This window comes from Alligator sinensis, unplaced genomic scaffold, assembly GCF_000455745.1.
Source record: "Alligator sinensis unplaced genomic scaffold, ASM45574v1 scaffold1131_1, whole genome shotgun sequence".
NCBI classification, from domain to species: Eukaryota; Metazoa; Chordata; order Crocodylia; family Alligatoridae; genus Alligator; species Alligator sinensis.
The window spans coordinates 711,001-726,106 of record NW_005842218.1 but is presented as its reverse complement, the minus strand read 5'-3'; the positions used below and the strand labels follow the sequence as shown (position 1 = coordinate 726,106).

Genomic DNA, 15,106 nt, shown 5'->3' with positions numbered 1-15,106 from the left:
ACAGGGGCGGGGAAGCAGCAGGGTGGGGGCGGGTGCCTGTAAAGAGCTGTAGGCAGCCATGATCAGCCTCCAGCTTCCCCTGTCTGTTTTATGGCGGGTAGTGCAGGGTCAAGGAGGCCAGGAGCAAGCTAGTGCCATGAGGAGCAAAATCTGCTCTCAAATGGCCACATGTGTAGATGCCTGCCCAGGACAGGTTGGCTCCACAGTAAATTATTGCAAAGTAAACCTGTATAGCACTAATTGCATGTGTAGACACACCCACTGACTGACACACAGTGGGGCAGCATTTTGTAACTCTAGTTCCATGTGACCAGATTAGGAAAGTGAGATCAGTCTTATCAGCACATCTGTTTCTCACCTTTTAACACATTAGTCTTTTTTTTTTTTTTAAGTCAACTGAGTAAAATTAAAAAATCTGCATAAATGTGGAAAAGAACTTGATCTGACTTATGACTGAATATGTATCAGCCTCTTGCCTGTGTCCCCTGAACTAAGCTACCTTAAAAATTGTGAGATAGCTTGAAAAAACCAGGGGGAGGGGGTGGGATTTTGGTTTTCTGTTTGTTCCCTTTTTTAAAATTTGCCTCCTGGCTTTTCAGTGTGTAGGAAATTTTCAAAGTTTTTTCTACAACCCTGTGGGCTCGATAGTCAATTTAAAAAAAAATGACCCTCTACACCTAAGAGGACTATAGGATCTACAGATCTAAGGAAAACATCACATATTGCAAGATTTAAGATAAAACCACAGCACTCAGGTAAGTGTCTATTATTTTCTAATTGGCGTCCTAACTCTGCAAAAGAATTCTCCTAGGAGGGACTTCCTGTCAGTTTCAAATCTCACTGAAGAGCGTGGGTCTCTGCTAGGATGCAGGATGCTGTGCCTCCAGATCCTTCCACAAGATGGCAGGTTAACAACTGCAAAGCAGAATCTATATAACACAAGAGACAAAATCTGGTCATTAGATTACCTTGAAAGTTTCCCTTTCACTTCTTTTATATTTAATTCAGTGGTGCAAAAATCATCATAATCGTCATCTTAGTGGATGATGATTATCCACTTAGTGGATAACGGTTCTCAGCAGAGCTACGCAACACGCATCAGAAGTGCTTTTCAGTTTCTTCATGACAGTCATTTTTTGTGGGTTTCTTGCTTTTAAATGTTGACACTTAAGTTTTTAGTTCAAAGTTGACATTTTGACCTGGTTGCATATCTTTAAAGTCTGCTAAGCAATTGGAGCCCATTGTCTTCTATCAAAAACCACCCTTGCCATATCTGTTATGGTCTGGGCAGCATTTCATTTTATGACTGATCTTGGACAAACCTTTCAGCCTGCTTTTCAGCTAAAGCAGGACATTTTGTTGAATAAATTCACCATGAAAAATTGGCATGATATGAACCTCTCTCTCTTTTTTTTTAATAGGCAAGTAAAATAATTCCAAGCTCAAGGGAAGTGTCCAGCACACAATAAATAGCCAGAGCCAACAAGCTTCAGGATCTAATCAGGTACACATAAAAAATATAGTTTTCATATTACAGAGCTGGGTGTCTTTTTTGTTGTCTATTTAAAAACTTGTTTGGGTTTTATGGTTTGAACTGAAACTGATGTTCTCTGAAATCAGAAAAATAAAAGCAAAGATGAACTTTCTTGCGAAAGCCACTTAGCTACAAATGGAATTGTTTCATTCATGGTTTACGGACACATTCAAGGTACATTTGCTTTTCCAGGTGTCAGGGCAAGGTGGATTTGGACATGCTAGTTCATCCTGGAAGTACCAAACCAAACTCTACATGCAGGTTCCTGAAAGAGGAAAAGAGGGGAACTATGATGAAAGGGACAGGGGAAAATGCAGTGTAAAGAGAAACAGGAAAAATGTCCACAAAGGCACATGAACAGCACCTAATGGCAGAGAGTTGCTTATCTGAGGCAGAGTTAACAATTCAAATGTATTTCTTTCAGATCTGTTTCTGGTGGTGAGGTGGGACTGTAAGCCTGAACCACTGCTGAGAACTTGTTATGCAAGTACTATTGAAGATGTGTTAGTGATACCCTAGAGATGACCAAGGAAGCCTTTTAGTGTAAACCCTTTTTTCTGATGCATGACTTCCTATAAAAATTATGTCTCTGTCAGTCAATGGTTCAACTCCAGTCTCACTGGCAGTGACTGAAAACTGTTAACTAATGATTGCTGAGTAAACTGTGAAAAACAACTTGCTGTCGTTGCCAAGTGGGCTGGTTTGTAGCTAGTAGCAGCCACTGGAATAGCTTTCATTGTTGCCAGGAAAATGAAGTTAGTGAATATACTGTTGAAGAACTCCATGTCTACTTATTTGCAAAATTTGGGATATTTCACATTTCATAGATTTCATAGACATCAGGGCTGGAAGAGACCTCAGAAGATCATAGAGTCCAGCCCCCTGCCCCAGGGGCAGGAAGTCAGCTGGGGTCAAAGGATCCCAGCAAGATAGGTGTCCAAATGTTTCTTAAAAGAGTCCAGGGTAGGTGCTTGCACCACCTCTGGAGGCAGTCTATTCCAGGCCTTGGGGACTCGGACAGTAAAGAAGTTTTTCCTTATGTCCAGCCTAAAAGGGTCTTGGAGGAGTTTATAACCATTCAACCTTGTCATTCCTTGGGGTACTCTAGTGAACAGGCATTCCCCCAGATCCTGATGTCCACCCCTTATATACATGTAGGCAGCTACCAGGTGGCCCCTGAGCCTGCTCTTTTCCAGGCTAAAGAGTCCCATGGCTCTCAGCCTCTCATCATAAGGCCTAGTCTCCTGCCCTCCGATCATACGCGTGGCTCTCCTCTGCACTCTCTCAAGCTTTTCCACATTCTTTTTTAAACTGTGGAGCCTAGAATTGGATGCAGTAGCATTCCTTGCACGCAGAATGGGCCACCACAGTTAGCATATAGTGGATGGCAAATGGCATTTCAGCCTCCCTGCTGATACACTCTGAAATCCATCACAGCAGGTGGGAGCACACACACACACACACACACACACACACACACGAGCAGCCTGCTCTTGCAGCAGCGCTTTCCCCCTGTCCCTCTACAGCTGATCCCCACCAGAGGCAGGAGGAGCAATACCCAGCCCAGTTTGCCCTCTGCTGCTGCTCTGGAGGACCTGGGCCAGACATGTGTGAGTGGGGTGGTGCCTACTCCAGTTGACCCACCTTGCAGTGGTGTGGCCAGAGGCTGGGGTGCTGGGTTCCTGTCCCTGGGCTCTTCCCACTTAGATGTTCCCACCCTACTGCCTCCCACCCTGGGAGTACAAAGAGCCCTGTACATAGTACTCAAGGAGAAGAAAGAGCTTTATTGGTGGTGGGTGGGGTGGGTGAGTGGAGGGGCTCTGTGGGTCGGAGGGAAGGCGGAGGGGATCAGTTGTTGGGGAGGAAGGGGGACAGGGGCTGTTGTAGGGTGGAAGTGGAGATGGGGGTCTGTGTTTGCAGAAAGGAATAAGGTGCTTTTCAGAAAACTGTCCACAATGAGTGTGGTGCTGGGGGTGCACAGTGGGGCTGGGGTCTGCGGCCATCTGTTCAGGTGGCCTACAGTGGGGAGTGCAGGAATAGGTGGTCCACCAGCACCTCTCATACTCTATATCCTGGCCTCCACTGTTGGGTGTGTCGCTTGCCTAGGGCTTCAGTGGGGAGGAGTCCCTTTGCTGATGCAGCTGCCAGTGCCAGGTGTCCTCTGCCTACTGTGATTCTCCACCCAGGCCTCACAGAAGAGCTCCTCCCAGGTCTCATAGATGTTATGCAGTACACAGGCTGCAACAATGACATGGGCGATGCTGATCTCTGTGACCTTGGGTTGAGAAGTAAGGGTGTGCCAGCATCCCTTCAGGCAGCTGAAGGCGCATTTCACCAGCGTGCGGGTCTGACCCAGGCACCTGTTGAAATATGGTAGGGGTCCAGCTGGCCAGTGTAGGGCCACATGAGACAGGGGAGGAGCAGGTAGGAAGGGTCTCTAATGAGGAGAAGCAGGACCATCACCTCACCCAGCTGGAGGCCTGGCAGCCCTGGCACAAAGCACCAGTCCTCCACCACAGCTGGCAAGGTGGAGTGGTGGAAGACACAGGAATTGTGGCACTGCCTAGGGACAGGCATCATGATGATCAATGATGGCCTGCAGCAAACAGAGTGAAAGCCCCACCAGCTGTAGTAGGGGCAGTCCCCATGGGGTGGGCAGGTGATGGGGATGTGGATCCCATCCAGGGCCATGATGAACTGAGGGAAGACCAGGGTGCAAAACCCCACCACCACCTCCAAGGGGTCATGGACCCAGAGCACGGTGTGCCCCAGCATGTCTTGGAGGGTGCTGCAAACCTCTGGGATGGCCTCCTTAGCAGTTGCCTTGCCCACACCAAAGTGGTGGCTGATGTAGCACAAGCTGGCAGGTGGGGCCAGCTTGAGCAGGGCAATGGCCAGCTGGGTGACCTCAGGGAGGGGCAGCCATATGGTGGTGGCCTCATTCCCGCTGATCAAGGAGCTCCTCAAAGGTGGCCCAGGTCATGCAGAATGACTCCAGCCTCTGCTCGTCATCCTACATGCTCTGGATTATGTACAGCCACCAGTCCTGGCTGGTCCGGTGGGCCCACAGGTTGTGGGGCTGCAGCCCCTGGAGCTCATAGATGGCACCAGGGGTGGCATCCACGTACATGTCATTGACAACCCTGGCACAGTCTAGGTGACAGCACAGGGGCTGGGCAGCAGCAGTGTGGTGGCAGGTGCCTTTAAAGAGCTGTAGGCAGCCATGATCAGACTCCAGCTTCCCCTGTCTGTTTTATGGCGGGTAGTGCAGGGTCAAGGAGGCCAGGAGCAAGCTAGTGCCATGAGGAGCAAAATCTGCTCTCAAATGGCCACATGTGTAGATGCCTGCCCAGGACAGGTTGGCTCCACAGTAAATTATTGCAAAGTAAACCTGTATAGCACTAATTGCATGTGTAGACACACCCACTGACTGACACACAGTGGGGCAGCATTTTGTAACTCTAGTTCCATGTGACCAGATTAGGAAAGTGAGATCAGTCTTATCAGCACATCTGTTTCTCACCTTTTAACACATTAGTCTTTTTTTTTTTTTTAAGTCAACTGAGTAAAATTAAAAAATCTGCATAAATGTGGAAAAGAACTTGATCTGACTTATGACTGAATATGTATCAGCCTCTTGCCTGTGTCCCCTGAACTAAGCTACCTTAAAAATTGTGAGATAGCTTGAAAAAACCAGGGGGAGGGGGTGGGATTTTGGTTTTCTGTTTGTTCCCTTTTTTAAAATTTGCCTCCTGGCTTTTCAGTGTGTAGGAAATTTTCAAAGTTTTTTCTACAACCCTGTGGGCTCGATAGTCAATTTAAAAAAAAATGACCCTCTACACCTAAGAGGACTATAGGATCTACAGATCTAAGGAAAACATCACATATTGCAAGATTTAAGATAAAACCACAGCACTCAGGTAAGTGTCTATTATTTTCTAATTGGCGTCCTAACTCTGCAAAAGAATTCTCCTAGGAGGGACTTCCTGTCAGTTTCAAATCTCACTGAAGAGCGTGGGTCTCTGCTAGGATGCAGGATGCTGTGCCTCCAGATCCTTCCACAAGATGGCAGGTTAACAACTGCAAAGCAGAATCTATATAACACAAGAGACAAAATCTGGTCATTAGATTACCTTGAAAGTTTCCCTTTCACTTCTTTTATATTTAATTCAGTGGTGCAAAAATCATCATAATCGTCATCTTAGTGGATGATGATTATCCACTTAGTGGATAACGGTTCTCAGCAGAGCTACGCAACACGCATCAGAAGTGCTTTTCAGTTTCTTCATGACAGTCATTTTTTGTGGGTTTCTTGCTTTTAAATGTTGACACTTAAGTTTTTAGTTCAAAGTTGACATTTTGACCTGGTTGCATATCTTTAAAGTCTGCTAAGCAATTGGAGCCCATTGTCTTCTATCAAAAACCACCCTTGCCATATCTGTTATGGTCTGGGCAGCATTTCATTTTATGACTGATCTTGGACAAACCTTTCAGCCTGCTTTTCAGCTAAAGCAGGACATTTTGTTGAATAAATTCACCATGAAAAATTGGCATGATATGAACCTCTCTCTCTTTTTTTTTAATAGGCAAGTAAAATAATTCCAAGCTCAAGGGAAGTGTCCAGCACACAATAAATAGCCAGAGCCAACAAGCTTCAGGATCTAATCAGGTACACATAAAAAATATAGTTTTCATATTACAGAGCTGGGTGTCTTTTTTGTTGTCTATTTAAAAACTTGTTTGGGTTTTATGGTTTGAACTGAAACTGATGTTCTCTGAAATCAGAAAAATAAAAGCAAAGATGAACTTTCTTGCGAAAGCCACTTAGCTACAAATGGAATTGTTTCATTCATGGTTTACGGACACATTCAAGGTACATTTGCTTTTCCAGGTGTCAGGGCAAGGTGGATTTGGACATGCTAGTTCATCCTGGAAGTACCAAACCAAACTCTACATGCAGGTTCCTGAAAGAGGAAAAGAGGGGAACTATGATGAAAGGGACAGGGGAAAATGCAGTGTAAAGAGAAACAGGAAAAATGTCCACAAAGGCACATGAACAGCACCTAATGGCAGAGAGTTGCTTATCTGAGGCAGAGTTAACAATTCAAATGTATTTCTTTCAGATCTGTTTCTGGTGGTGAGGTGGGACTGTAAGCCTGAACCACTGCTGAGAACTTGTTATGCAAGTACTATTGAAGATGTGTTAGTGATACCCTAGAGATGACCAAGGAAGCCTTTTAGTGTAAACCCTTTTTTCTGATGCATGACTTCCTATAAAAATTATGTCTCTGTCAGTCAATGGTTCAACTCCAGTCTCACTGGCAGTGACTGAAAACTGTTAACTAATGATTGCTGAGTAAACTGTGAAAAACAACTTGCTGTCGTTGCCAAGTGGGCTGGTTTGTAGCTAGTAGCAGCCACTGGAATAGCTTTCATTGTTGCCAGGAAAATGAAGTTAGTGAATATACTGTTGAAGAACTCCATGTCTACTTATTTGCAAAATTTGGGATATTTCACATTTCATAGATTTCATAGACATCAGGGCTGGAAGAGACCTCAGAAGATCATAGAGTCCAGCCCCCTGCCCCAGGGGCAGGAAGTCAGCTGGGGTCAAAGGATCCCAGCAAGATAGGTGTCCAAATGTTTCTTAAAAGAGTCCAGGGTAGGTGCTTGCACCACCTCTGGAGGCAGTCTATTCCAGGCCTTGGGGACTCGGACAGTAAAGAAGTTTTTCCTTATGTCCAGCCTAAAAGGGTCTTGGAGGAGTTTATAACCATTCAACCTTGTCATTCCTTGGGGTACTCTAGTGAACAGGCATTCCCCCAGATCCTGATGTCCACCCCTTATATACATGTAGGCAGCTACCAGGTGGCCCCTGAGCCTGCTCTTTTCCAGGCTAAAGAGTCCCATGGCTCTCAGCCTCTCATCATAAGGCCTAGTCTCCTGCCCTCCGATCATACGCGTGGCTCTCCTCTGCACTCTCTCAAGCTTTTCCACATTCTTTTTTAAACTGTGGAGCCTAGAATTGGATGCAGTAGCATTCCTTGCACGCAGAATGGGCCACCACAGTTAGCATATAGTGGATGGCAAATGGCATTTCAGCCTCCCTGCTGATACACTCTGAAATCCATCACAGCAGGTGGGAGTTTTTAACACAGATTTTCAGAAATGCTGAGGAAAATAGAAGTTCCACTCATTCAGCCTTGCCATAGGAATGTGGGAAGCTCCTTTTCTCTGACCTTTACAAATGTAACCTGTCCAGAACACTGCCACAAAGATCATTCTCCTCAGTTGTCCCTTTGACATTCTCTTTGAGTATGCCTCTCACTGCAGTTAACCCTAGCTCTGCCTTATGTTTTTAATTTAGCCTTCTTAGGGTGTTATTACACATTACAGTTTAGACATGATAACACCAAGGAATGTTAGGAAATATTAAAATTAGCACGTGTTGTGAGCACTCGCATGTTAAAGGTCAATACCCTCTCTAATGTGCATAGCTCTGATGTGCCACTAAAGAGCTAGTGAGCAGGGACAAGGAGCTGCCAAGTCTGTCTTACAACTGCCTGACTCAGGCTCTCCAGCCATTCCCGGCTCACCCACCCTCACCTTGTGGCACCCTGGTGACTCCCTGCTTACCTCAGCCCCCAGCTCCCACTCACCTGCAGTTGCCCAGCTCTCCCTGCATCTCTATCATTCTGGGGCAGTAGATGTCTGGATGACAGATCATCCACATAGGGTGGTGGAGGGGGAATGTTGGGAGTGGTGCATCCTGGGATTCTGAAGGACCACAAGTTACTGGTGTTGGACCCATGGAACAAACTGATGTTACTGCAACATAAGTTGCCTAACTGACAGGAGGTAATCCTTCCCTGAAGAGGTGTAACTTTGGAACATCCAGAGGGCATTTAACTCATTTTTTCCTGCTTTAACACGTGGACACTCCCATCTTAAGATCATTGAACACTGCAAGGTAGCAGCTCAGGGAATCTCTGTGTGTGCTGTATGTGGTGCTGCAGATGGGTCTGCGATGCCACATACTGCATGTCCGCACTCATTTGGACATGGCCTATGAGTGCAGGAATAATGAAGACTCGGTAATTTAGCTCAATAATTCTGCTAACAATGCTCACAAGTTTGACTGTTTTGGATATGGCTTTCTGATGGGGATGCTCACATCTCTGTTCAGAGCAGGTGAGAAGATGTGGATACCAAAAATCTAACTTAGCTGTGTGGTAAAAGATGCACATTTTGAATCCCTCCACCTCTGCCTTCTTTCCTTTATCAAACACTAGCTACTTGCCTTGACCTTTTTTTTAACTTCACAGCCCACCCCCATACTATAATTTCTTGTTCCTCATCCAGATGTTGCTTCATGTTTACAGTCATTCCAAAAGGACTGTCTCCATCATTAATTTTTTAGTGAGGAAGCTTTGGGTCCTGGTTCCTGACTTGGGCTCCAGGTGCTTTCTGCAGACTGACTGAATCAGAGATGCATAAGCATTCATGAGCCACAGCTCACTCCATCAGACACTATACTAGTTGTGTGTGTACCTGATGAAGAATGTCTTGCATTTGAAAGCTGGTTTAACTCTATCCCAACTGTGCTGTTGTTGCAATAAAAGAGATCACTGTAAGAAATCCTTGCCCCTCTCTCTACATGTGCATGCATGAGCGTGTACACACACACACACACACACACCCCTCATATACAGCACTTGTTGTATATACTGATATATATAAAGTGCACCATGCCTTATGCCTGACATCAGACTAGAAGGATTAACAATCACCTCTCTCTGTTCTAGGTACTTTGGTAAGTCAGATAATTAATAATAAACTGTTCTTTTTTTTGTTGAATAACATTTGCAAAAGACACTGTCCATTGGTTGCCTTGATTGGTACAGCAGTATTAGTGAGGGTACCATATATAAACAGAAGTGACAATTTTTGCCTGATCTGGTCACAGAAAACAGTTTATAGCTGTGACCAAACACAACTGCAAAGCTGCAGACAGCTTCAAAAATGGCTGATTGGGTGAAAATCTGACCCCTCATTGCATAAGGTATTAGATAAGGACATTTCAAAATGTAGCATTTTTTGTAACTTGTGGCTGCAGAGCTCCCAGGCTTTCACTGTTTTCAGAATGGGAGGCAGGAAACAGAGAGGAGGGAGTTCAGTCTGGGGGTGTTCAGCCCTGTTGGAGTGTGAGGTGGGTATATTGGAGCCATCTAAGGTCGGGGGCTACAATTCACCCACCCCACCTTTCAGCACCAGCTGGGGAGCCCCAAGAATTAGCTCCGTCTGCTGCCTTTCCCCACACCTATTCCAAAAACAGGGAGCACCAGCAGAGAGCCATGGCCAGTGCTATGGGAACATGTCTGCAGGCTGCCAGCTAGATTCCCCTCCTCCCTGAAACCAACAGTGAACTTCTCTCTGGTCTGAGGTCATCTCTCTGGTCCAAAGGTCAGAACGCTTTGCAGAAATGGTTCTGAGTTGCAGCTGGGAGCTGAACTTCTGTTTGCACCATTGATAGCATTGAAGCATTTCTTGTTGCTTGAATGTCAGTCAGCGTATCCTTGAATTTTAGGAAATTTGTTAGCTCACCGCTGGTTTTGAAGAATGCATGTTTCAGTTGGGGTTCTAGCTCGTATTTGCTGGTACTTTGTTGCCTTGGTGCTTAATAATGGATCACTAAGTCACGGGGATAAAGTTACACATTGCACTTAGGCTATACTAAATCTGTGGAATGGTAAGAGGTGTTAAAGTTTGGGGGCTGGGGGACATGACTTATGAGGAGAGGCTGAGGGAACTGGGAGAAGAGAAGACTGAGAGGGGATTTAATAGCAGCCTTCAACTACTTGAAGTGAGGTTCAAAAAAGGATGGAGCTAGACTGTTCTTAGTGGTGGCAGATGACAGAATGAGAAGCAATGATCCCAAGTTGAAGCAAGGAAAGTTTAGGTTAGATATCAGAGAATTTTCTCACTAGGAGGGTAGTAAAACCCTGGAACAGGTTACCTAGAGAGGTGGTGGATTCTCCACCCTTGGAGGTTTTGAAGATCTGGCTAGACAAAGCTCTGGCAGGGATGATCTAGTTGGGGATGGATGGTCCTGCTTTGAGTAGGGGGTTGGACTAGATGACCTTCTGAGGTCCCTTCCAACCTTCATTTTCTATGATTCTATTATTCTAAAGTTAGAACATGCTGTAAGCAGTCTTGTGTTAAGGGTTAGTGTTGTTTCTTGCCTGCACAGCTCTGATTTGCCACTCGAGGGCTGGTGAGCAGCGACATGGCTGGTAGCCAAAACACCTGAGTTCTATCCCTGATCTGGTGGGGAGTGAAGGGGCTGGGAGCCATGCATCCTGGTTTGTTGGAGGACTCCTGATTGCTCGCAGTATCTCCATGGAGCAGAGTGAAGTTATCCTAACATGACCTAGGGAGCACAGCCCAGAGTTGATCCTAACCTGAAGTGACATAACTTTGAAACCCTCAGAGAGCACTTAGCATGAGTTAATGAGCTTTAATGGACGCTTGCATTTTAAGTGCCCTTAGTATGGTCTATATGTAATATATAATATCACCCTGAGAATGCAAGTCTTCTTTTCCTTTCTGAGTGCCTTAATAGTTTCATTCTTCTCATCATATCAGTCCTGCTGTTTATTCCAAGAATTTAGGCACTAGTTGACAGTACAGTGTCTCTCAAAAACTCCCAAAGTACTTTTGATACCTGAATAACTGGAGTGATATTTTTTTCAATTAACTTTTGGCCTATTGTTATTCTGAGTGCAGTAACGTTTGGGAGCCTTGAGGAGATTCAGGTATTTTGGGGGTAACAAAAGGGCTAGGTAGCTTCAAATTAGCTATGGTCTGTTGAGCAATCATCAGTACCTCTCAGATCCTGAGTAATATGCACTTAAGAACTGTCTTTGCATTTACAATGGGGTAGTTAATCAGATACCATGGTGTGACTCTTGGGTGCATCCAGAAAGTTTTGGGTGCATGCAGGGAACATACAGGAGGTCTTGTGCATATCTCTTTGGTGAAATAATATGTTGGTGATGATAATAGTCTACTCTGTGTGTGTGCTGAGGAGCTGGCCATTCCTGTACATATCACCAACTCTTATCTTTTCCAATAATATTTTTCTGGGTGACATGTTTTTTCCTGAACCTAGCATTAAAGTCACCCATTAAAATAACTTGATTCTATTTAGGGATGGTACCAGAGTAAAAGTCAACCACTATCATCTGATGTCATCGTTGGGGCATGTGCACTAATGATTGTTGAATGTTGTCCAGATGTGATAAGAAGTCTGAATATTATGAGTGTTTCCACAACCTAACTCAGTTAGTGGGACACTATGCAAGTATTGATGGTAAATCCTACACCGTGAATATATTGCTCATCAATAAAAATGTATCCTCCATCACGGTTGTTTGACTTTCATTAAGCATCCTGGTTTCATTCAGCACTGGGATGTTGATGTAGTGCTGCAGATCTTAGCAATGAAAACTATTCAACTACAGCTGTTCATCTTTTTGGCCTTACAGATAAGGTGGGTTTTGTCTGTCAAAGCACTGACATTGAATGCTGCAACAGACAGAAAGACTCGTCCTGGTTCTGACTGAGTGGGAGAGTGACTGTGGTGGTTGCAGTAAGACAGACAAGCTATTTGAGGTGGGCCAAAATTGGAGAACCTTTTCTAGCCTCTTTTTAAGTGGATGAGCACTAGGGATCCTATAATAGGGGTACATTGATTGATAGGTGAGTTTGGTTGCTGCTGCAGTCCCAACTGAAGGTAGCACTGTATTTTATACCACCTGCATGCAACATTACAGCTAGAAGCATCCCCTTCACCTGCTTGTATCACAGCTTCTGTATGCCAAATGTCTTTAAGGGAGCTGGGGAAACATCTGAGCATTATTTATTCATTGAAAGTGCAGGAGCTACTGCTTCATCAACTATCTACTAGTCAAGAATTAGACCAAGTGACACAAAGGAAATCAAGATGATTGCTGTGCCCAGTGGGTTGTCTACACATGCATTCACTCTGGCTTAAATTTACTGTGCAGTAAATTACTGCATAGTAAGCATGAGTATGCTGGTGTCTACATGTGTAGGTGACCTAGGACTTAAATTAGGACCAGGTTAGAGCAGCCTGCCATGTGAACCTGTGGCCTCTGGTGGGGAACTCCAGGCCCTAGCCACATGGCTGCCAGCACTTGGGACTAATTTTAGTCCCAAATTGAAGCCAGAGCCAGCTGACAGCACTTGGAGCTAACTTTAGTCCCAAGTTGAAGGCAGGAAAGTCAGCCAGCCAGGAGCCCTGGGGCTGGGCTCAGGCCGGCCCCCTACTGATTGAGCAGACCCAGCAGGGAGGCTCCCTGGCTTATTGTGCAGTAACTAATTAGGAGTAAATGTGATACCTGCATAATGCAGGTATCAAATTTATGTTCAAGTAGGCATAAGTCACCATATTTATTGCACAGTATGGGCATGCACGTGTAGATGTGTGCCTATACTGCACAATAATTTTGGCTACAGGGCAGTAAATGAGCATGTGTTAATGCACCCAGTTAGTTGCAATGAGTAGTCAAGGAACTATAATATTGCCAACCCCGTCATGTCAAAAGCCATGAAACAAACTCTTAAAAATCAAGAGATTTGGAATGTAAATCATGAGATGTATTTTTGAAGAGTGTGTGTGTGTGGAGGGGGACAGGCGTGGTTGGTTATCTGTGAAGGTGTGGAGGGCTGTGAGTGGGGTGGGGGGGTCCCCACACACACTGGCAGGATGTGGGGTACTGTGAGTCAGGAGCAAGGGGTAGCAGCAGTGCTGGGGGAGCTGTGGCTTGGGAGTCGCGCGTGCATACACACACACACACACACCCCCGACCACAGCTCTGTTGCATGACTCACTCCATCCCCTACCCCACTCCCACCCTCACCATGGGGACCTCAATCTGCTCCCCGCCCCTTCCCTCTCCCCCTGCCCCTTCCCTTCCACAGACTTACCTGCTTGGAACTCTCTACACACAACAAAAGAAAAAAAAATCCTAAGATTTGATCTATCAGAAGATCATGAGTCAGAGTCAATTTGACTTGGAAACCATGAGTCTCATGATTTCTTCATGAGAGTTGGCATTATTGGGACTAGTCTGTCAAACTTCATGCACATGCCTTTCTCTACCATGGTAGCTGCTGGATTTGGGACCTTATCTATTTGCTTCACCAGTGGGAACTTCATGGTTTGAGATCAAAGTTTTCTTTTTCTAGGCTGGTGACCTTACAGAGTTGATGAACTTGACCTCCTGGCCTTGAAGCCAGAGTTGTCCATCTCCCAGACAATTTCCCATCTCCCAGCCATTCTCAACATGAGTGACTCTATCCTGAAAAAATGAAGCTGATGATGATTGTTGTCATTGTTGCAATTTGTCCCCAAATTGCAATAGTCTCAGGATGATTGAACCTGTATTTTTTGTGAAAATATCATTTACCTCTGATATGTATGTAGCCTGTTAAATTCTGACTTTATCCTGGGCAAGTTTGGTTAACATACCTATTTCCTTCCTTAAAAATTTATGAAATGTGAATAAGTTTTCTGGGATCAGGGCTTTGTCTTAACTTTACATTTTGGAGGCAAGCCATTGTGAAAGCTTTATGGGCAATATTCTGGTATTGCATGACTGATTGTACTACTGCCTGTATTTGCCTCTTCAATTTGTGTTTTGACTATTCTTTTTTGTGTAGAAAAATCTGATACTTACAACAAAAAGCCTGTCTACATGGGCAAATGGGATCTCAGCACAGTGACAATGACGCAATGCCCCCACCCCTGGGCACCTATACACATGTCAGATGTCTGCTCTGATGTGTGCTAATTAGTATACCTAAGAATAGACTCCATTTCATAGATTTCGTAGACATCAGGGCTGGAAGGGACCTCGGAAGATCATCGAGTCCAGCCCCCCGCCCAAAGGGCAGGAAGTCAGCTGGGGTCATAGGATCCCAGCAAGATAAGCATCCAGTTTCATCTTGAAGGTGTTCAATGAAGGCGCTTGAACCACCTCCGGTGGCAGGCTGTTCCAGACCTTGGAGGCTCGGACAGTAAAGAAGTTCTTCCTTATGTCCAGCCTGAAACAATCTTGAAGTAGTTTGTGACCGTTCGACCTCGTCATCCCTTGGGGCGCTCTGGTGAACAAACGTTCCCCCAGATGCTGGTGGTCACCCCTGATAAACTTGTAGGTGGCCATCAGATCACCCCTGAGCCTGCGCTTTTTCAGGCTAAAGAGCCCCAGGGCTCTCAGCCTGTCATCGTAGGGTCTGCTTCCCTGACCTCTGATCATGCGCGTGGCTCTTCTCTGGACTCTCTCAAGCTTCTCCACATCCTTTTTGAATTGTGGAGCCCAAAACTGGACACAGTACTCCAGCTGCGGCCTCACTAAGGCCGAGTACAGGGGGAGAATGACGTCCCGGGATTTGCTTGAGAAACACCTATGGATACAAGCCAGCGTTTTGGTCGCTTTACTAGCTGCAGCATCGCACTGCAGGCTCATGTTCATCTTGTGGTCAAGG

General features: G+C 45.4%; 1 long non-coding RNA gene across 1 annotated transcript in view; it reads left to right on the top strand.

Moving 5' to 3' along the window:
• LOC102377189 overlaps nt 1–1,491 on the top strand; it is a 12,708-nt gene extending 11,217 nt beyond the window's left edge. The window contains exons 3-4 of the long non-coding RNA XR_324244.1: nt 600–755; nt 1,422–1,491. This is a non-coding gene — a long non-coding RNA (uncharacterized LOC102377189). The remainder of the gene's footprint in view (nt 1–599; nt 756–1,421) is intronic.
• The last annotated feature ends 13,615 nt before the right edge of the window (nt 1,492–15,106 follow it).